Raw genomic sequence first — 22931 nt, forward strand, 5'->3', positions numbered from 1 at the left:
TATTTTTCTGTCCGCACTTTGCGTTGCGTCAGCTTAGTCTGCCTCTCAGTGTACGCCAAGAAACCACAAATTTTCTACGCCGCTCTGTGTTATACGTTTGCTGTTTCACAATTTCACGGTGTGTCAGACGCCCATAGATTGAACGTGCAATACACACTGCATAGCCTCAGCCTGCATTGCCTAGAAAAAAAGGAGATTTAAAAAAGAAATCCTTTTTACGGCTACCGGTGACCCAGTGCATTTGCCTGCGTGGCTTGTGGGACTTCACGTCCATCAAAACTGCATAGTGCACAGCAAGGCCTAAGGGCAGCCTTCATTTAAATATTTTTCTATCCGCAATTTGCATTGCGTCAGCTCAGTCTGCCTCTAAGTGTACGCCAAGAAACCACAAATTTTCTACGCCGCTCTGTGTTATACGCGTACTGTATGACAATTGCACGGTGTGTCAGACGCCCATGGATTGAAAGTGCAATACACACTGCATAGCCTCAGCCTGCATTGCCTAGAAAAAAAAGGCGATTTAAAATAGAAATCCTTTTTACGGCTGCCGGTGACCCAGTGCATTTGCTTGCGTGGCCTGAGGGACTTCACGTCCATCCAAACTGCATAGTGCACAGCAAGGCCTAAGCGCAGCCTTCATTTAAATATTTTTCTGTCCGCACTTTGCATTGCGTCAGCTCAGTCTGCCTCTAAGTGTATGCCAAGAAACCACAAATTTTCGACGCCGCTCAGTGTTATACGCGTGCTGTCTGACAATTGCACGGTGTGTCAGACGCCCATAGATTGAAAGTGCAATACACACTGCATAGCCTCAGCCTGCATTGCCTAGAAAAAAAAAGGAGATTTAAAAAAGAAATCCTTTTTACGGCTACCGGTGACCCAGTGCATTTGCCTGCGTGGCTTGTGGGACTTCACGTCCATTCAAACTGCATAGTGCACAGCAAGGCCTAAGTGCATCCTTCATTTAAATATTTTTCTGTCCGCACTTTGCGTTGCGTCAGCTCAGTCTGCCTCTAAGTGTACGCCAAGAAACCACAAATTTTCTACGCCGCTCTGTGTTATACGCGTGCTGTCTGGCAATTGCACGGTGTGTCCGATGGCCATAGCTTGAAAGTGCAATACACACTGCATAGCCTCAGCCTGCATTAGCTCAAAAAAAAAGGCAGATTTATAAAAGAAATCCTTTTTACGGCTACCGGTGACGCAGTGCATTTGTCTGCGCGGCCTGTGGGACTTCACGTCCATCCAAACTGCATAGTGCACAGCAAGGCCTAAGTGCAGCCTTCATTTAAATATTTTTCTGTCCGCACTTTGCGTTGCGTCAGCTCAGTCTGCCTCTAAGTGTACACCAAGAAACCACAAATTTTCTACGCCGCTCTGTGTTATACACCTGCTGTCTGACAATTGCACGGTGTGTCAGACGCCCATACATTGAAAGTGCAATACACACTGCATAGCCTCAGCCTGCATTGCCTGGAAAAAAAAGATTTAAAAAAGAAATCCTTTTTACGGCTACCGGTGACCCAGTGCATTTACCTGCGTGGCTTGTGGGACTTCACGTCCATCCAAACTGCATAGTGCACAGCAAGGCCTAAGTGCAGCCTTCATTTAAATATTTTTCTGTCCGCACGTTGAGTTGTGTAAGCTCAGTCTGTCTCTAAGTGTACGCCAAGAAACCACAAATTTTCTACGCCCCTCTGTGTTATACTCGTGCTGTCTGACAATTGCACGGTGTGTCAGACGCCCATAGGTTGAAAGTGCAATACACACTGCATAGCCTCAGCCTGCATTGCCTAGAAAAAAAAGGAGATTTTAAAAAGAAATCCTTTTTAAGGCTACTGGTGAACCAGTGCATTTGCCTGTGTGGCTTGTGGGACTTCACGTCCATCCAAACTGCATAGTGCACAGCAAGGCCTAAGTGCAGCCTTCATTTAAATATTTTTTTGTCCGCACTTTGCGTTGCGTCAGCTCAGTCTGCCTCTAAGTGTACGCCAAGAAACCACAAATTTTCTACGCTGCTCTGTTATGCGCGTGCTGTCTGGCAATTGCATGGTGTGTCAGACGCCCATAGATTGAAAGTGCAATACACACTGCATAGCCTCAGCCTGCATTGCCTAGAAAAAAAAGGAGATTTAAAATAGAAATCCTTTTTACGGCTACCGGTGACCCAGTGCATTTACCTGCGTGGCCTGAGGGACTTCACGTCCATCCAAACTGCATAGTGCACAGCAAGGCCTAAGCGCAGCCTTCATTTAAATATTTTTCTGTCCGCACTTTGCGTTCCGTCAGCTCAGTCTGCCTCTAAGTGTACGCCAAGAAACCACAAATTTTCTACGCCGCTCTGTGTTATACGCGTGCTGTCTGGCAATTGCACGGTGTGTCCGATGGCCATAGCTTGAAAGTGCAATACACACTGCATAGCCTCAGCCTGCATTGGCTCAAAGAAAAAAGGCAGATTTATAAAAGAAATCCTTTTTACGGCTAACGGTGACGCAGTGCATTTGTCAGCGCGGCCTGTGGGACTTCACGTCCATCCAAACTGCATAGTGCACAGCAAGGCCTAAGTGCAGCCTTCATTTAAATATTTTTCTGTCTGCACTTTGCGTTGCGTCAGCTCAGTTTGCCTCTAAGTGTACGCCAAGAAACCACAAATTTTCTACACTGCTCTGTGTTATACGCGTGCTGTCTGACAATTGCACGGTGTGTCAGACGCCCATAGATTGAAAGTGCAATACACACTGCATAGCCTCAGCCTGCATTGCCTAGAAAAAAAGGAGATTTAAAAAAGAAATCCTTTTTACGGCTACCGGTGACCCAGTGCATTTGCCTGCGTGGCTTGTGGGACTTCACGTCCATTCAAACTGCATAGTGCACAGCAAGGCCTAAGTGCATCCTTCATTTAAATATTTTTCTGTCCGCACTTTGCGTTGCGTCAGCTCAGTCTGCCTCTAAGTGTACGCCAAGAAACCACAAATTTTCTACGCCGCTCTGTGTTATACGCGTGCTGTCTGGCAATTGCACGGTGTGTCCGATGGCCATAGCTTGAAAGTGCAATACACACTGCATAGCCTCAGCCTGCATTAGCTCAAAAAAAAAGGCAGATTTATAAAAGAAATCCTTTTTACGGCTACCGGTGACGCAGTGCATTTGTCTGCGCGGCCTGTGGGACTTCACGTCCATCCAAACTGCATAGTGCACAGCAAGGCCTAAGTGCAGCCTTCATTTAAATATTTTTCTGTCCGCACTTTGCGTTGCGTCAGCTCAGTCTGCCTCTAAGTGTACACCAAGAAACCACAAATTTTCTACGCCGCTCTGTGTTATACACCTGCTGTCTGACAATTGCACGGTGTGTCAGACGCCCATACATTGAAAGTGCAATACACACTGCATAGCCTCAGCCTGCATTGCCTGGAAAAAAAAGATTTAAAAAAGAAATCCTTTTTACGGCTACCGGTGACCCAGTGCATTTACCTGCGTGGCTTGTGGGACTTCACGTCCATCCAAACTGCATAGTGCACAGCAAGGCCTAAGTGCAGCCTTCATTTAAATATTTTTCTGTCCGCACGTTGAGTTGTGTAAGCTCAGTCTGTCTCTAAGTGTACGCCAAGAAACCACAAATTTTCTACGCCCCTCTGTGTTATACTCGTGCTGTCTGACAATTGCACGGTGTGTCAGACGCCCATAGGTTGAAAGTGCAATACACACTGCATAGCCTCAGCCTGCATTGCCTAGAAAAAAAAGGAGATTTTAAAAAGAAATCCTTTTTAAGGCTACTGGTAAACCAGTGCATTTGCCTGTGTGGCTTGTGGGACTTCACGTCCATCCAAACTGCATAGTGCACAGCAAGGCCTAAGTGCAGCCTTCATTTAAATATTTTTTTGTCCGCACTTTGCGTTGCGTCAGCTCAGTCTGCCTCTAAGTGTACGCCAAGAAACCACAAATTTTCTACGCTGCTCTGTTATGCGCGTGCTGTCTGAGAATTGCATGGTGTGTCAGACGCCCATAGATTGAAAGTGCAATACACACTGCATAGCCTCAGCCTGCATTGCCTAGAAAAAAAAGGAGATTTAAAATAGAAATCCTTTTTACGGCTACCGGTGACCCAGTGCATTTACCTGCGTGGCCTGAGGGACTTCACGTCCATCCAAACTGCATAGTGCACAGCAAGGCCTAAGCGCAGCCTTCATTTAAATATTTTTCTGTCCGCACTTTGCGTTCCGTCAGCTCAGTCTGCCTCTAAGTGTACGCCAAGAAACCACAAATTTTCTACGCCGCTCTGTGTTATACGCGTGCTGTCTGGCAATTGCACGGTGTGTCCGATGGCCATAGCTTGAAAGTGCAATACACACTGCATAGCCTCAGCCTGCATTGGCTCAAAGAAAAAAGGCAGATTTATAAAAGAAATCCTTTTTACGGCTAACGGTGACGCAGTGCATTTGTCAGCGCGGCCTGTGGGACTTCACGTCCATCCAAACTGCATAGTGCACAGCAAGGCCTAAGTGCAGCCTTCATTTAAATATTTTTCTGTCTGCACTTTGCGTTGCGTCAGCTCAGTTTGCCTCTAAGTGTACGCCAAGAAACCACAAATTTTCTACACTGCTCTGTGTTATACGCGTGCTGTCTGACAATTGCACGGTGTGTCAGACGCCCATAGATTGAAAGTGCAATACACACTGCATAGCCTCAGCCTGCATTGCCTAGAAAAAAAGGAGATTTAAAAAAGAAATCCTTTTTACGGCTACCGGTGACCCAGTGCATTTGCCTGCGTGGCTTGTGGGACTTCACGTCCATTCAAACTGCATAGTGCACAGCAAGGCCTAAGTGCATCCTTCATTTAAATATTTTTCTGTCCGCACTTTGCGTTGCGTCAGCTCAGTCTGCCTCTAAGTGTACGCCAAGAAACCACAAATTTTCTACGCCGCTCTGTGTTATACGCGTGCTGTCTGGCAATTGCACGGTGTGTCCGATGGCCATAGCTTGAAAGTGCAATACACACTGCATAGCCTCAGCCTGCATTAGCTCAAAAAAAAAGGCAGATTTATAAAAGAAATCCTTTTTACGGCTACCGGTGACGCAGTGCATTTGTCTGCGCGGCCTGTGGGACTTCACGTCCATCCAAACTGCATAGTGCACAGCAAGGCCTAAGTGCAGCCTTCATTTAAATATTTTTCTGTCCGCACTTTGCGTTGCGTCAGCTCAGTCTGCCTCTAAGTGTACACCAAGAAACCACAAATTTTCTACGCCGCTCTGTGTTATACACCTGCTGTCTGACAATTGCACGGTGTGTCAGACGCCCATACATTGAAAGTGCAATACACACTGCATAGCCTCAGCCTGCATTGCCTGGAAAAAAAAGATTTAAAAAAGAAATCCTTTTTACGGCTACCGGTGACCCAGTGCATTTACCTGCGTGGCTTGTGGGACTTCACGTCCATCCAAACTGCATAGTGCACAGCAAGGCCTAAGTGCAGCCTTCATTTAAATATTTTTCTGTCCGCACGTTGAGTTGTGTAAGCTCAGTCTGTCTCTAAGTGTACGCCAAGAAACCACAAATTTTCTACGCCCCTCTGTGTTATACTCGTGCTGTCTGACAATTGCACGGTGTGTCAGACGCCCATAGGTTGAAAGTGCAATACACACTGCATAGCCTCAGCCTGCATTGCCTAGAAAAAAAAGGAGATTTTAAAAAGAAATCCTTTTTAAGGCTACTGGTAAACCAGTGCATTTGCCTGTGTGGCTTGTGGGACTTCACGTCCATCCAAACTGCATAGTGCACAGCAAGGCCTAAGTGCAGCCTTCATTTAAATATTTTTTTGTCCGCACTTTGCGTTGCGTCAGCTCAGTCTGCCTCTAAGTGTACGCCAAGAAACCACAAATTTTCTACGCTGCTCTGTTATGCGCGTGCTGTCTGAGAATTGCATGGTGTGTCAGACGCCCATAGATTGAAAGTGCAATACACACTGCATAGCCTCAGCCTGCATTGCCTAGAAAAAAAAGGAGATTTAAAATAGAAATCCTTTTTACGGCTACCGGTGACCCAGTGCATTTACCTGCGTGGCCTGAGGGACTTCACGTCCATCCAAACTGCATAGTGCACAGCAAGGCCTAAGCGCAGCCTTCATTTAAATATTTTTCTGTCCGCACTTTGCGTTCCGTCAGCTCAGTCTGCCTCTAAGTGTACGCCAAGAAACCACAAATTTTCTACGCCGCTCTGTGTTATACGCGTGCTGTCTGGCAATTGCACGGTGTGTCCGATGGCCATAGCTTGAAAGTGCAATACACACTGCATAGCCTCAGCCTGCATTGGCTCAAAGAAAAAAGGCAGATTTATAAAAGAAATCCTTTTTACGGCTAACGGTGACGCAGTGCATTTGTCAGCGCGGCCTGTGGGACTTCACGTCCATCCAAACTGCATAGTGCACAGCAAGGCCTAAGTGCAGCCTTCATTTAAATATTTTTCTGTCTGCACTTTGCGTTGCGTCAGCTCAGTTTGCCTCTAAGTGTACGCCAAGAAACCACAAATTTTCTACACTGCTCTGTGTTATACGCGTGCTGTCTGACAATTGCACGGTGTGTCAGACGCCCATAGATTGAAAGTGCAATACACACTGCATAGCCTCAGCCTGCATTGCCTAGAAAAAAAGGAGATTTAAAAAAGAAATCCTTTTTACGGCTACCGGTGACCCAGTGCATTTGCCTGCGTGGCTTGTGGGACTTCACGTCCATCCAAACTGCATAGTGCACAGCAAGGCCTAAGTGCAGCCTTCATTTAAATATTTTTCTATCCGCAATTTGCATTGCGTCAGCTCAGTCTGCCTCTAAGTGTACGCCAAGAAACCACAAATTTTCGACGCCACTCTGTGTTATAAGCGTGCTGTCTGACAATTGCACGGTGTGTCAGACGCCCATAGATTGAAAGTGCAATACACACTGCATAGCCTCAGCCTGCATTGCCTAGAAAAAAAGGAGATTTAAAAAAGAAATCCTTTATACGGCTACCGGTGACCAAGTGCATTTACCTGCGTGGCTTATGGGACTTCACGTCCATCCAAACTGCATAGTGCACAGCAAGGCCTAAGTGCATCCTTCATTTAAATATTTTTCTGTCCGCACGTTGAGTTGTGTCAGCTCAGTCTGCCTCTAAGTGTACGCCAAGAAACCACAAATTTTCTACGCCCCTCTGTGTTATACTCGTGCTGTCTGACAATTGCACGGTGTGTCAGACGCCCATAGATTGAAAGTGCAATACACACTTCATAGCCTCAGCCTGCATTGCCTAGAAAAAAAAGGAGATTTTAAAAAGAAATCCTTTTTACGGCTACCGGTGACCCAGTGCATTTGCCTGTGTGGCTTGTGGGACTTCACGTCCATTCAAACTGCATAGTGCACAGCAAGGCCTAAGTGCAGCCTTCATTAAAATATTTTTCTGTCCGCACTTTGCGTTGCGTCAGCTCAGTCTGCCTCTAAGTGTACGCCAAGAAACCACAAATTTTCTACGCCGCTCTGTGTTATACGCGTGCTGTCTGGCAATTGCACGGTGTGTCCGATGGCCATAGCTTGAAAGTGCAATACACACTGCATAGCCTCAGCCTGCATTGGCTCAAAAAAAAAAGCAGATTTACAAAAGAAATCCTTTTTACGGCTACCGGTGACGCAGTGCATTTGTCTGTGCAGCCTGTGGGACTTCACGTCCATTCAAACTGCATAGTGCACAGCAAGGCCTAAGTGCAGCCTTCATTTAAATATTTTTCGGTCCGCACTTTGCGTTGCGTCAGCTCAGTCTGCCTCTAAGTGTACGCCAGAAACCACAAATTTTCTACGCTGCTCTGTTATGCGCGTGCTGTCTGACAATTGCACGGTGTGTCAGACGCCCATAGATTGAAAGTGCAATACACACTGCATAGCCTCAGCCTGCATTGCCTAGAAAAAAAAGGAGATTTAAAATAGAAATCCTTTTTACGGCTACCGGTGACCCAGTGCATTTACCTGCGTGGCCTGTGGGACTTCACGTCCATCCAAACTGCATAGTGCACAGCAAGGCCTAAGCGCAGCCTTCATTTAAATATTTTTCTGTCCGCACTTTGCGTTCCGTCAGCTCAGTCTGCCTCTAAGTGTACGCCAAGAAACCACAAATTTTCTACGCCGCTCTGTGTTATACGCGTGCTGTCTGGCAATTGCACGGTGTGTCCGATGGCCATAGCTTGAAAGTGCAATACACACTGCATAGCCTCAGCCTGCATTGGCTCAAAAAAAAAAGGCAGATTTATAAAAGAAATCCTTTTTACGGCTACCGGTGACGCAGTGCATTTGTCTGCGCGGCCTGTGGGACTTCACGTCCATCCAAACTGCATAGTGCACAGCAAGGCCTAAGTGCAGCCTTCATTTAAATATTTTTCTGTCTGCACTTTGCGTTGCGTCAGCTCAGTCTGCCTCTAAGTGTACGCCAAGAAACCACAAATTTTCTACACTGCTCTGTGTTATACGCGTGCTGTCTGACAATTGCACGGTGTGTCAGACGCCCATAGATTGAAAGTGCAATACACACTGCATAGCCTCAGCCTGCATTGCCTAGAAAAAAAGGAGATTTAAAAAAGAAATCCTTTTTACGGCTACCGGTGACCCAGTGCATTTGCCTGCGTGGCTTGTGGGACTTCACGTCCATCCAAACTGCATAGTGCACAGCAAGGCCTAAGTGCAGCCTTCATTTAAATATTTTTCTATCCGCAATTTGCATTGCGTCAGCTCAGTCTGCCTCTAAGTGTACGCCAAGAAACCACAAATTTTCGACGCCACTCTGTGTTATAAGCGTGCTGTCTGACAATTGCACGGTGTGTCAGACGCCCATAGATTGAAAGTGCAATACACACTGCATAGCCTCAGCCTGCATTGCCTAGAAAAAAAGGAGATTTAAAAAAGAAATCCTTTATACGGCTACCGGTGACCCAGTGCATTTACCTGCGTGGCTTATGGGACTTCACGTCCATCCAAACTGCATAGTGCACAGCAAGGCCTAAGTGCATCCTTCATTTAAATATTTTTCTGTCCGCACGTTGAGTTGTGTCAGCTCAGTCTGCCTCTAAGTGTACGCCAAGAAACCACAAATTTTCTACGCCCCTCTGTGTTATACTCGTGCTGTCTGACAATTGCACGGTGTGTCAGACGCCCATAGATTGAAAGTGCAATACACACTTCATAGCCTCAGCCTGCATTGCCTAGAAAAAAAAGGAGATTTTAAAAAGAAATCCTTTTTACGGCTACCGGTGACCCAGTGCATTTGCCTGTGTGGCTTGTGGGACTTCACGTCCATTCAAACTGCATAGTGCACAGCAAGGCCTAAGTGCAGCCTTCATTAAAATATTTTTCTGTCCGCACTTTGCGTTGCGTCAGCTCAGTCTGCCTCTAAGTGTACACCAAGAAACCACAAATTTTCTACGCCGCTCTGTGTTATACACCTGCTGTCTGACAATTGCACGGTGTGTCAGACGCCCATACATTGAAAGTGCAATACACACTGCATAGCCTCAGCCTGCATTGCCTGGAAAAAAAAGATTTAAAAAAGAAATCCTTTTTACGGCTACCGGTGACCCAGTGCATTTACCTGCGTGGCTTGTGGGACTTCACGTCCATCCAAACTGCATAGTGCACAGCAAGGCCTAAGTGCAGCCTTCATTTAAATATTTTTCTGTCCGCACGTTGAGTTGTGTAAGCTCAGTCTGTCTCTAAGTGTACGCCAAGAAACCACAAATTTTCTACGCCCCTCTGTGTTATACTCGTGCTGTCTGACAATTGCACGGTGTGTCAGACGCCCATAGGTTGAAAGTGCAATACACACTGCATAGCCTCAGCCTGCATTGCCTAGAAAAAAAAGGAGATTTTAAAAAGAAATCCTTTTTACGGCTACTGGTGAACCAGTGCATTTGCCTGTGTGGCTTGTGGGACTTCACGTCCATCCAAACTGCATAGTGCACAGCAAGGCCTAAGTGCAGCCTTCATTTAAATATTTTTTTGTCCGCACTTTGCGTTGCGTCAGCTCAGTCTGCCTCTAAGTGTACGCCAAGAAACCACAAATTTTCTACGCTGCTCTGTTATGCGCGTGCTGTCTGAGAATTGCATGGTGTGTCAGACGCCCATAGATTGAAAGTGCAATACACACTGCATAGCCTCAGCCTGCATTGCCTAGAAAAAAAAGGAGATTTAAAATAGAAATCCTTTTTACGGCTACCGGTGACCCAGTGCATTTACCTGCGTGGCCTGAGGGACTTCACGTCCATCCAAACTGCATAGTGCACAGCAAGGCCTAAGCGCAGCCTTCATTTAAATATTTTTCTGTCCGCACTTTGCGTTCCGTCAGCTCAGTCTGCCTCTAAGTGTACGCCAAGAAACCACAAATTTTCTACGCCGCTCTGTGTTATACGCGTGCTGTCTGGCAATTGCACGGTGTGTCCGATGGCCATAGCTTGAAAGTGCAATACACACTGCATAGCCTCAGCCTGCATTGGCTCAAAAAAAAAAGCAGATTTACAAAAGAAATCCTTTTTACGGCTACCGGTGACGCAGTGCATTTGTCTGTGCAGCCTGTGGGACTTCACGTCCATTCAAACTGCATAGTGCACAGCAAGGCCTAAGTGCAGCCTTCATTTAAATATTTTTCGGTCCGCACTTTGCGTTGCGTCAGCTCAGTCTGCCTCTAAGTGTACGCCAGAAACCACAAATTTTCTACGCTGCTCTGTTATGCGCGTGCTGTCTGACAATTGCACGGTGTGTCAGACGCCCATAGATTGAAAGTGCAATACACACTGCATAGCCTCAGCCTGCATTGCCTAGAAAAAAAAGGAGATTTAAAATAGAAATCCTTTTTACGGCTACCGGTGACCCAGTGCATTTACCTGCGTGGCCTGTGGGACTTCACGTCCATCCAAACTGCATAGTGCACAGCAAGGCCTAAGCGCAGCCTTCATTTAAATATTTTTCAGTCCGCACTTTGCGTTCCGTCAGCTCAGTCTGCCTCTAAGTGTACGCCAAGAAACCACAAATTTTCTACGCCGCTCTGTGTTATACGCGTGCTGTCTGGCAATTGCACGGTGTGTCCGATGGCCATAGCTTGAAAGTGCAATACACACTGCATAGCCTCAGCCTGCATTAGCTCAAAAAAAAAAGGCAGATTTATAAAAGAAATCCTTTTTACGGCTACCGGTGACGCAGTGCATTTGTCTGCGCGGCCTGTGGGACTTCACGTCCATCCAAACTGCATAGTGCACAGCAAGGCCTAAGTGCAGCCTTCATTTAAATATTTTTCTGTCTGCACTTTGCGTTGCGTCAGCTCAGTCTGCCTCTAAGTGTACGCCAAGAAACCACAAATTTTCTACACTGCTCTGTGTTATACGCGTGCTGTCTGACAATTGCACGGTGTGTCAGACGCCCATAGATTGAAAGTGCAATACACACTGCATAGCCTCAGCCTGCATTGCCTAGAAAAAAAGGAGATTTAAAAAAGAAATCCTTTTTACGGCTACCGGTGACCCAGTGCATTTGCCTGCGTGGCTTGTGGGACTTCACGTCCATCCAAACTGCATAGTGCACAGCAAGGCCTAAGTGCAGCCTTCATTTAAATATTTTTCTATCCGCAATTTGCATTGCGTCAGCTCAGTCTGCCTCTAAGTGTACGCCAAGAAACCACAAATTTTCGACGCCACTCTGTGTTATAAGCGTGCTGTCTGACAATTGCACGGTGTGTCAGACGCCCATAGATTGAAAGTGCAATACACACTGCATAGCCTCAGCCTGCATTGCCTAGAAAAAAAGGAGATTTAAAAAAGAAATCCTTTATACGGCTACCGGTGACCCAGTGCATTTGCCTGCGTGGCTTATGGGACTTCACGTCCATCCAAACTGCATAGTGCACAGCAAGGCCTAAGTGCATCCTTCATTTAAATATTTTTCTGTCCGCACGTTGAGTTCTGTCAGCTCAGTCTGCCTCTAAGTGTACGCCAAGAAACCACAAATTTTCTACGCCCCTCTGTGTTATACTCGTGCTGTCTGACAATTGCACGGTGTGTCAGACGCCCATAGATTGAAAGTGCAATACACACTTCATAGCCTCAGCCTGCATTGCCTAGAAAAAAAAGGAGATTTAAAAAAGAAATCCTTTTTACGGCTACCGGTGACCCAGTGCATTTGCCTGTGTGGCTTGTGGGACTTCACGTCCATTCAAACTGCATAGTGCACAGCAAGGCCTAAGTGCAGCCTTCATTAAAATATTTTTCTGTCCGCACTTTGCGTTGCGTCAGCTCAGTCTGCCTCTAAGTGTACGCCAAGAAACCACAAATTTTCTACGCCGCTCTGTGTTATACGCGTGCTGTCTGGCAATTGCACGGTGTGTCCGATGGCCATAGCTTGAAAGTGCAATACACACTGCATAGCCTCAGCCTGCATTGGCTCAAAAAAAAAAAGCAGATTTACAAAAGAAATCCTTTTTACGGCTACCGGTGACGCAGTGCATTTGTCTGTGCAGCCTGTGGGACTTCACGTCCATTCAAACTGCATAGTGCACAGCAAGGCCTAAGTGCAGCCTTCATTTAAATATTTTTCGGTCCGCACTTTGCGTTGCGTCAGCTCAGTCTGCCTCTAAGTGTACGCCAGAAACCACAAATTTTCTACGCTGCTCTGTTATGCGCGTGCTGTCTGACAATTGCACGGTGTGTCAGACGCCCATAGATTGAAAGTGCAATACACACTGCATAGCCTCAGCCTGCATTGCCTAGAAAAAAAAGGAGATTTAAAATAGAAATCCTTTTTACGGCTACCGGTGACCCAGTGCATTTACCTGCGTGGCCTGTGGGACTTCACGTCCATCCAAACTGCATAGTGCACAGCAAGGCCTAAGCGCAGCCTTCATTTAAATATTTTTCTGTCCGCACTTTGCGTTGCGTCAGCTCAGTCTGCCTCTAAGTGTACGCCAAGAAACCACAAATTTTCTATGCCGCTCTGTGTTATACGCGTGCTGTATGACAGTTGCACGGTGTGTCAGACGCCCATGGATTGAAAGTGCAATACACACTGCATAGCCTCAGCCTGCATTGCCTAGAAAAAAAAGGCGATTTAAAATAGAAATCCTTTTTACGGTTACCGGTGACCCAGTGCATTTGCTTGCGTGGCCTGTGGGACTTCACGTTCATCCAAACTGCATAGTGCACAGCAAGGCCTAAGTGCATCCTTCATTTAAATATTTTTCTGTCCGCACGTTGCGTTGAGTCAGCTCAGTCTGCCTCTAAGTGTACGCCAAGAAACCACAAATTTTCTACGCCGCTCTGTGTTATACGCGTGCTGTCTGACAATTGCACGGTGTGTCAGATGCCCATATATTGAAAGTGCAATACACACTGCATAGCCTCAGCCTGCATTGCCTGGAAAAAAAAGATTTAAAAAAGAAATCCTTTTTACGGCTACCGGTGACCCAGTGCATTTGCCTTCGTGGCTTGTGGGACTTCACGTCCATCCAAACTGCATAGTGCACAGCAAGGCCTAAGTGCAGCCTTCATTTAAATATTTTTCTGTCCGCACTTTGCATTGCATCAGCTCAGTCTGCCTCTAAGTGTACGCCAAGAAACCACACATTTTCTACGCCGCTCTGTGTTATACGCGTGCTGTCTGACAATTGCACGGTGTGTCAGACACCCATGGATTGAGGGTGCAATACACACTGCATAGCCTCAGCCTGCATTGCCTAGAAAAAAAAGGCGATTTAAAATAGAAATCCTTTTTACGGCTACCGGTGACCCAGTGCATTTGCCTGCATGGCTTGTGGGACTTCACGTCCATCCAAACTGCATAGTGCACAGCAAGGCCTAAGTGCAGCCTTCATTTAAATATTTTTCTGTCCGCACTTTGCGTTGCGTCAGCTCAGTCTGCCTCTAAGTGTACACCAAGAAACCACAAATTTTCTACGCTGCTCTGTTATACGCGTGCTGTCTGACAATTGCACGGTGTGTCAGACGCCCATAGATTGAAAGTGCAATACACACTGCATAGCCTCAGCCTGCATTGCCTAGAAAAAAAAGGAGATTTAAAATAGAAATCCTTTTTACGGCTACCGGTGACCCAGTGCATTTGTCTGCGCGGCCTGTGGGACTTCACGTCCATCCAAACTGCATAGTGCACAGCAAGGCCTAAGTGCAGCCTTCATTTAAATATTTTTCTGTCCGCACTTTGCGTTGCGTCAGCTCAGTCTGCCTCTAAGTGTACACCAAGAAACCACAAATTTTCTACGCCGCTCTGTGTTATACTCGTGCTGTCTGACAATTGCACAGTGTGTCAGACGCCCATACATTGAAAGTGCAATACACACTGCATAGCCTCAGCCTGCATTGCCTAGAAAAAAAAGGAGATTTTAAAAAGAAATCCTTTTTACGGCTACTGGTGACCCAGTGCATTTGACTGTGTGGCTTGTGGGACTTCACGTCCATCCAAACTGCATAGTGCACAGCAAGGCCTAAGTGCAGCCTTCATTTAAATATTTTTCTGTCCGCACTTTGCATTGCGTCAGCTCAGTCTGCCTCTAAGTGTACGCCAAGAAAACACAAATTTTCTACGCTGCTCTGTTATGCGCGTGCTGTCTGACAATTGCACGGTGTGTCAGACGCCCATAGATTGAAAGTGCAATACACACTGCATAGCCTCAGCCTGCATTGCCTAGAAAAAAAAGGAGATTTAAAATAGAAATCCTTTTTACGGCTACCGGTGACCCAGTGCATTTACCTGCGTGGCCTGTGGGACTTCACGTCCATCCAAACTGCATAGTGCACAGCAAGGCCTAAGCGCAGCCTTCATTTAAATATTTTTCTGTCCGCACTTTGCGTTGCGTCAGCTCAGTCTGCCTCTAAGTGTACGCCAAGAAACCACAAATTTTCTACGCCGCTCTGTGTTATACGCGTGCTGTCTGGCAATTGCACGGTGTGTCCGATGGCCATAGCTTGAAAGTGCAATACACACTGCATAGCCTCAGCCTGTATTGGCTCAAAAAAAAAAGGCAGATTTATAAAAGAAATCCTTTTTACGGCTACCGGTGACGCAGTGCATTTGTCTGCGCGGCCTGTGGGACTTCACGTCCATCCAAACTGCATAGTGCACAGCAAGGCCTAAGTGCAGCCTTCATTTAAATATTTTTCTGTCCGCACTTTGCGTTGCGTCAGCTCAATCTGCCTCTAAGTGTACGCCAAGAAACCACAAGTTTTCTACGCCGCTCTGTGTTATACGCGTACTGTATGACAATTGCACGGTGTGTCAGACGCCCATGGATTGAAAGTGCAATACACACTGCATAGCCTCAGCCTGCATTGCCTAGAAAAAAAAGGCGAATTAAAATAGAAATCCTTTTTACGGCTGCCGGTGACCCAGTGCATTTGCTTGCGTGGCCTGTGGGACTTCACGTTCATCCAAACTGCATAGTGCACAGCAAGGCCAAAGTGCAGCCTTCATTTAAATATTTTTCTGTCCGCACGTTGCGTTGAGTCAGCTCAGTCTGCCTCTAAGTGTACGCCAAGAAACTACAAATTTTCTACGCCGCTCTGTGTTATACGCGAGCTGTCTGACAATTGCACGGTGTGTCAGACGCCCATAGATTGAAAGTGCAATACACACTGCATAGCCTCAGCCTGCATTGCCAAGAAAAAAAAGGCGATTTAAAATAGAAATCCCTTTTACGGCTACCGGTGACTCAGTGCATTTGCCTGCGTTGCCTGTGGGACTTCACGTCCATCCAAACTGCATAGTGCACAGCATGGCCTAAGTGCAGCCTTCATTTAAATATTTTTCTGTCCGCACTTTGCGTTGCGTCAGCTTAGTCTGCCTCTAAGTGTACGCCAAGAAACCACAAATTTTCTATGCCGCTCTGTGTTATACGTTTGCTGTTTCACAATTTCACGGTGTGGCACACGCCCATAGATTGAAAGTGCAATACACACTGCATAGCCTGGAAAACAGCAAAGTGTATAACGTAGCTGTGGGGGACTGGGAGGCGGGGCTAGCTAGATGGAGAGGAAGGAAGCGACCAAGGGAAGGTGTTAGAGGGATAGGAAAGAGAAGAGAGGAAGAGGAGGAGTCAGTGCTCAGAAGGAGAAAGAAGAGTGGAGTCGCACCAGGAGAGGTCTGCAGCAAGTCTGAAGATGGAGCACCTAACGCAGCAAATTCGGGAAGCGGTGGCCAGCCAGGGTCCCCTGTGGCTCGTGAAGATGGCCGAAGAGTACCGGTCGGCGGCAACAGCGGCGGCGGCGTTACCGGAGGCGAGGCCGGAAGAGGAGCCAGCGGCGGAGTGCGGCGGCACGGAACCTCGTGGGAGGCCGCAAAGACGGAGGCAACCACCGGCAAGATTAAGCCCCAGCCCAGCGACGAAAAAAGGGGGCAGAAGCAGCCCAAGAGCAGCGGGAGCGAGCCGGAGTGGAGCGGCGCGGTCGCAGCGCCAGGCGGAGGCTTACAGGCCCGGGGAGCGTAGGAGTGGGGACGAGAGCGGAGCGGAAGGCGGAGGTCTACTCACCGGGAGAGGCGGAGCGGTGCCAAGGTCGGGTAAGTCCTGCGCGGGCAAGGGGAATCCCGTGGCAGTGCAGGAGATCATGGCGGAGGTGAGGGAGAGCGGGACACGTGTCTCCCTCAGCAGGCGGAGGGATCTGCGAGCCGGAAGTAGTACCGGCGGGAGGTCTGCACTTCGGAAGGAGGCCACAAGGGGCTACGGGAGCGAGTCCCTGTTCAGCCCGGAGGAACGCAGCGGGGGGGAGGGAGAGCTTAGCGGGGGTAGCGAGAGGGAAGGGGGGGGGGTCGGATTTCAAAGAGAGGTGTCAGGAGGATAAATAGAAGGGAGAGTAGGGATAGTGGAGATAGTGCAGGCAGTATAGTTTTCATGAGAAGGGGGCTTGGGGCGTTGGCAACAGCCCCTCCGCCTGGAGAGGGGAGGGGGGGGGGGAGGGGCGGGGGCGCTTTATGCAGCAACAAGCAATAGTGGCATCAGGGGCAGCAGGTGGAGGGCAGGGCGCCCGACACGAGCGGCACACAGGCGGGCGCTCACCGGGCAGCTCGTCAAGGGAGCGAGCTAGTTGGCGCGCTAGGGAGGAGCAAGCAGCAGGGCACGGTAAGTATGGAGGGGTGGGGGGGCGCAGAAGCGAAAAAGGGGCGCAGCGGTTTAGGGCAGGCAGAAGAGCGCGGGTATCTACGAGCTCGTCAGCGTCTCCAGAGAATGAGGGTCGGAAAAGGAAGGCCCCTCTAATGGATACACAGAGAAGGGCAGGAGCGGCGGTTGTTTACGATAGGCGCAGCGGCCGGGAGCGGGACGCTCGGGCTTCACGCGATACTTCATCTCTCTCGCCGGCTTCTTCCGCAGATAATAGGTACGCTCCCCACAGTAGCAGACACAATATGGCACCTTTGGCCGGTAGGGCATTCAGTGCGCAGAGCCAGAGAAGCCGTGGTGTCACCCATGATTTGGGCACGGAACGACACGCAGGCCAGAGGCGGGATCGTGTATCAACACCACCCGGCCCGAGCTTCCTCTTGGCGGAACCAGGGAGGAACAAGGCGGGTGAGTCACACTACAAAAATGTTTGGGATGTATCGGTAACATCAGGTGATAAGTATAACGAAGATTTTATGGGTGCGCTTAAAGCGCTGGTAAATCGTTCTGGAATGGAGAAAGGTTTTGCTCACGCACCCGAGAGCTCGCAAGGGGCGAGTCGTAGGGGCGAAGAGTTGTGTGATGAAGAGTTTATGGGAGCGCTAAAAGTGCTGGTGAATCGTTATGAGGTTGGTAAAAGTTTGGCTCACGCACCTGAGAGCTCGCAAGGGGCGAGTCGTAGGGGCGAAGAGCTGGTTGGTGACGGCTTAAGGTTCGCAGATACACTTTTCTGCGGGGTAGCCCCGCTCGGGGTGGGCTTGACGGAAGAAGTAACGGAGAAAATTAAAAATGGTACATATGTTGACATATGGTCACTATTGTCGGTGGAACATATTGCGGTCGACAAAGAACGGTTTTCGGAACGTGGGACCGACAAAAAAGCGAAAGTAGCCAAAACATTTGGTAATTGGCTACAGGCGTTTTTAATGTTGGCACACGTAGCTTGTCAACATAGCCCACAGAAGGGCCCGGAACTAATGGTGTATATGAACACCATTCATAGTGCTTATAAACTGCACGGAGGGTCGGCGTGGTGGAGGTACGACGAGGATTTTCGTCGTCGTATTTCCGGAATGAGGAACATAAGCTGGGCCACGAAGGCAACGGATGTGTGGATCCAGCTTATTCTTTCACAAAAACCGGTAAAACCGTTTTTTCAGGGGACCGCTGCAGGCGCCAGTGGACAGCAGGCACCTGTGGCATCAAAACCCTCCGGATCGTGCTGGGCCTTCAACGAAGGTCATTGCCGATTCTACGCATCGTGTAAGTTTCGGCATGAGTGCTCAGTGTGCGGAGGAGCACACTCCGCAGTACGGTGTTTTAGGCGACAGAGGACAGCAGTTACACCAGGGGTGCCCAGCGCAGGGGCGAACCCCAGTGAACGTCAGGTACCTGGAGCGGTGGCTCGTCCGGTACCACAGGACGCAGGAGGCAAGATTAATTAGGTTAGGTTTTACGGAAGGTTTCCGCATACCGCACAACCCGACTTTTTCCCTTAGGCTCTGCGACAATCTAAAATCGGCTCGAGAAAACAAAGAGTTAGTGATGGAGAAGTTACTGAAAGAGGTAGAATTGGGTCGGATGGCGGGCCCATTTCGGGAGCCCCCATTCGGGAACTTGCGGGTTTCACCTTTGGGGCTGGTCCCGAAGAAGGAACCGGGCAAGTTCCGGCTTATCCATCATTTATCTTTTCCGACGGGTGATTCGGTCAACGACGGGATTTCGAAAGAGCAAGCGGCAGTGTCGTATGCGTCTTTCGACCGGGCGGTGTATCTAGTCCGTCGGGCGGGAGCTGGCGCAATGTTAGCAAAGGCGGACATTGAATCAGCTTTCAGGTTGCTTCCGGTACACCCTGATTGTTTTCATCTGTTGGGGTGTAGATTGGAAGGGTGCTATTTCGTGGACATGTGTTTGCCAATGGGATGCTCTATTTCGTGCTATTATTTTGAGGTTTTCAGTTCATTTTTGGATTGGATACTTCGATTCGAGATGGGCATCCCTTCGGTATTACACTATCTGGACGATTTTTTGTTCGTAGGGCCCCCCGAGTCAGGCGTATGCGGTTTTCTATTGGCATCTTTTCAGAGGCTGATGGAAAGAGCAGGCGTTCCCCTGTCCGCGGAAAAGACAGTAGGGCCAGTGACAGCTTTGGAGTTCTTAGGTATCGAGATCGATACTAAGGATATGGTGTTTCGGCTACCAGAGGAAAAGATTGCGCGGCTGCGGCAGATGGTAGAGACCGTTGGTACATCACGGAAAGTTACACTGCATCAAATGCAAGTGCTGCTGGGCCTGCTAAATTTCGCGTGTCGGGTCATACCTATGGGACGCGCCTTTTCGAGGCGATTGTCTTTGGCGACGAAAGGGGCAAAGGAGCCTCATCATTTTGTCAGGGTGACAAAGGAAATGAAGGCGGACCTGCACATATGGAAGGTTTTTCTCGAAACTTTCAATGGGCAGGTAATATGCCAAAGGGAAGAAGTCGACAGTGAGGAGCTAGGACTGGTATCAGATGCAGCGGGAGCCTGTGGTTTTGGTGTGATTCTTGGTAACAGGTGGTGCAACGCCATGTGGCCGGAAGCCTGGGTCGAGAGAGGATGGACGAGAAACATAGCTCTGTTGGAAATTTTTCCCATCATGGTCGCCATTGAACTATGGGGCCCGGTGTTGGCTAATAGAAGTATATGTTTTTGGTCGGATAACCAGACGGTGGTGAGAGCGGTAAATAAACAGTCCTCAGCGTGCAAATTGGTGTTGGCGGCGTTACGCCATTTGATTTTGGATTGCCTGCAGCATAACATAAAGTTCAAAGCGAGCCATGTACCAGGACATTTAAATAACAAAGCTGACGCTCTTTCTCGATTTCAGATGTCGAAATTCAGGGAGCTTCACCCGACGGCGGACGTCGAGGGGGTATGTTGCCCTGCTTTCTTATGGCAAATAATAGAAAGGAGCTCCTGAATCTGGTCCGTAAGTCGGTATCCGAAGCCACATGGCGGCGCTACAATGCGATTTGGAAGCAATGGTTTGAGGTCGCCGGGGGTGGTTTTCCGGATACGGAACAGGCTAGAGCGGTTACTTTAGACACATTGGCGAACCTGCGCGGGCGGGGAGCGTCGGCGGATGCGGCGAGAAAACACGTTTCGGCAATAGCATTTTTGTTACGCTTACACGGGAGTCGGGACGTGACAAAGGATTTTGTTTTTACGCAAATACTGAAAGGTTGGAAGAAAGAGAAGTTTTCTCGGGATGGGAGACGCCCGATCACTTTCGAGCTGCTTTGCGCAATGATGAAGATAATGGGATCAGTATGTGCGAACGCGGAAGAAACGGCGCTTTTTAGAACTACATTTTCCTTAGCCTTTTTTGCAGCGCTGCGGTTGGGCGAATTAGTATCGACGAGTAAAAATAATCCGGGAGGTCTGCAATTTTCGGATGTTTCGCTCGGGGACGACGATATTAAGATTTGCATAAGAAAATCGAAAACGGACATATACGGAGCGGGAGAATGGTTGCGGATTCGTGCGCTGGGGACAGAGTGGTGCCCAGTAAAGTTAGTTAGAGACGTTATGGCACGCCACAGTGGTGGCAGCCCGCTATTGGTGCACGCAACGGGATTTCCGGTAACAAGGTACCAGTTCACGGCGATAATGCGGTCATGCTTAAAAAACCTGGGTTTGGCGCCAAACGATTTTGGGTCTCATTCGTTTAGAATTGGGGCGGCCACGTCGGCGTTTTCCTGTGGGTTGCGAAGTGAGGAGGTAAAAAGGGTGGGTAGGTGGAAATCGGAGGCATACCGGTCCTATGTAAGGCCGGATTTGAGAGTACTGTGAAATGGTTATGAGTTTGATGTTGGGGACAGTCTTCCCCTGTTTTTTCTTTCTTGATTTGTTTTACAGGTTCAAATTGGACAGTGTGGGTGGTAGGACACTCCTACATATTTTGGGCCGAAAGGAGGGCCAGAGCAAGGCCGGTGGGTCCCCATTTGGGACAAAAAGACGTATGCGTGCAATGGCACGGCGTACGAGGTTTGAAATGGACCGGGCTGCTCCAAGAGGTGCTGCAAATCAGCAGGCGGTCACCCGATAAAGTGATCTTGGTAATCCACGCGGGTGGAAATGATCTGGGGAAAGTTAAAGTGGGAGAGTTGCTAACGTTGATGAAGGAGGATTTATACCGTTTTTAAAAATTCTTTAACGACGTTATTATAGTCTGGTCAGATATTGTGGCCAGAAGGTTCTGGAGGGACGCGAGGGATATGGAGTCTATAGAGAGAGCGAGGCAGGATGGGGTAGAGGAGGCGTTGTGGCTGGCATGTGGGGGGCGGAGTGCAGCATAGGGATATGCTGCATCCTTTGTGGCGGTAATTTTATTCCATGCCAGCAATGGATGGAAGGGCTGTACAGGCCCATCATGGGGCTTTCTTACGCCTGGTTGTTTTACATTAAAAGTTTTAAATTTTATAAAGCGGTTAAGCGGCATGGAAGATGGGTATAAAGTGGAGTAAAAGAGAAATTAAATAAAGCTGTGGCCTACCCACGTAAAACACCAGCAGGTTGTTGTGTCCTTTATTTCATAGATAAAGGGGAGCTAAGAGGTAAATGGGTAGTCCTCCCAGTCTGGAAAACAGCAAAGTGTATAACGTAGCTGTGGGGGACTGGGAGGCGGGGCTAGCTAGATGGAGAGGAAGGAAGCGACCAAGGGAAGGTGTTAGAGGGATAGGAAAGAGAAGAGAGGAAGAGGAGGAGTCAGTGCTCAGAAGGAGAAAGAAGAGTGGAGTCGCCCACCCACCCGCCCTGTAAGGAAAGGGAGGTGGGATAGAGTTATTATGAGGAAGTTAAGTTGTTTAGGAAGTTGTCACAGCTTAGGGTTAGGCGGTAATTTTATTCCATGCCAGCAATGGATGGAAGGGCTGTACAGGCCCATCATGGGGCTTTCTTACGCCTGGTTGTTTTACGTTAAAAGTTTTAAATTTTATAAAGCGGTTAAGCGGCATGGAAGATGGGTATAAAGTGGAGTAAAAGAGAAATTAAATAAAGCTGTGGCCTACCCACGTAAAACGCCAGCAGGTTGTTGTGTCCTTTATTTCATAGATAAAGGGGAGCTAAGAGGTAAATGGGTAGTCCTCCCAGTCTCAGCCTGCATTGCCTAGAAAAAAAAGGAGATTTAAAATAGAAATCCTTTTTACGGCTACCAGTGACCCAGTGCATTTGCCTGCGTGGCCTGTGGGACTTCACGTCCATCCAAACTGCATAGTGCACAGCAAGGCCTGAGGGCAGCCTTCATTTAAATATTTTTCTGTCCTCACTTTGCGTTGCGTCAGCTCAGTCTGCCTCTAAGTGTACGCCAAGAAACCACACATTTTCTACGCCGCTCTGTGTTATACGCGTGCTGTCTGGCAATTGCACGGTGTGTCAGACGCCCATAGATTGAAAGTGCAATACACACTGCATAGCCTCAGCCTGCATTGCCTAGAAAAAAAAGGCGATTTAAAATAGAAATCCTTTTTACGGCTACCGGTGACCCAGTGCATTTGCCTGCGTGGCCTGTGGGACTTCACGTCCATCCAAACTGCATAGTGCACAGCAAGGCCTAAGTGCAGCCTTCATTTAAATACTTTTCTGTCCGCACTTTGCGTTGCGTCAGCTCAGTCTGCCTCTAAGTGTACGCCAAGAAACCACAAATTTTCTACGCTGCTCTGTTATACGCGTGCTGTCTGACAATTGCACGGTGTGTCAGACGCCCATAGATTGAAAGTGCAATACACACTGCATAG

The sequence above is a fragment of the Eleutherodactylus coqui genome, chromosome 7 (assembly GCF_035609145.1).
Source record: "Eleutherodactylus coqui strain aEleCoq1 chromosome 7, aEleCoq1.hap1, whole genome shotgun sequence".
In the NCBI taxonomy this organism is placed as follows: domain Eukaryota; kingdom Metazoa; phylum Chordata; class Amphibia; order Anura; family Eleutherodactylidae; genus Eleutherodactylus; species Eleutherodactylus coqui.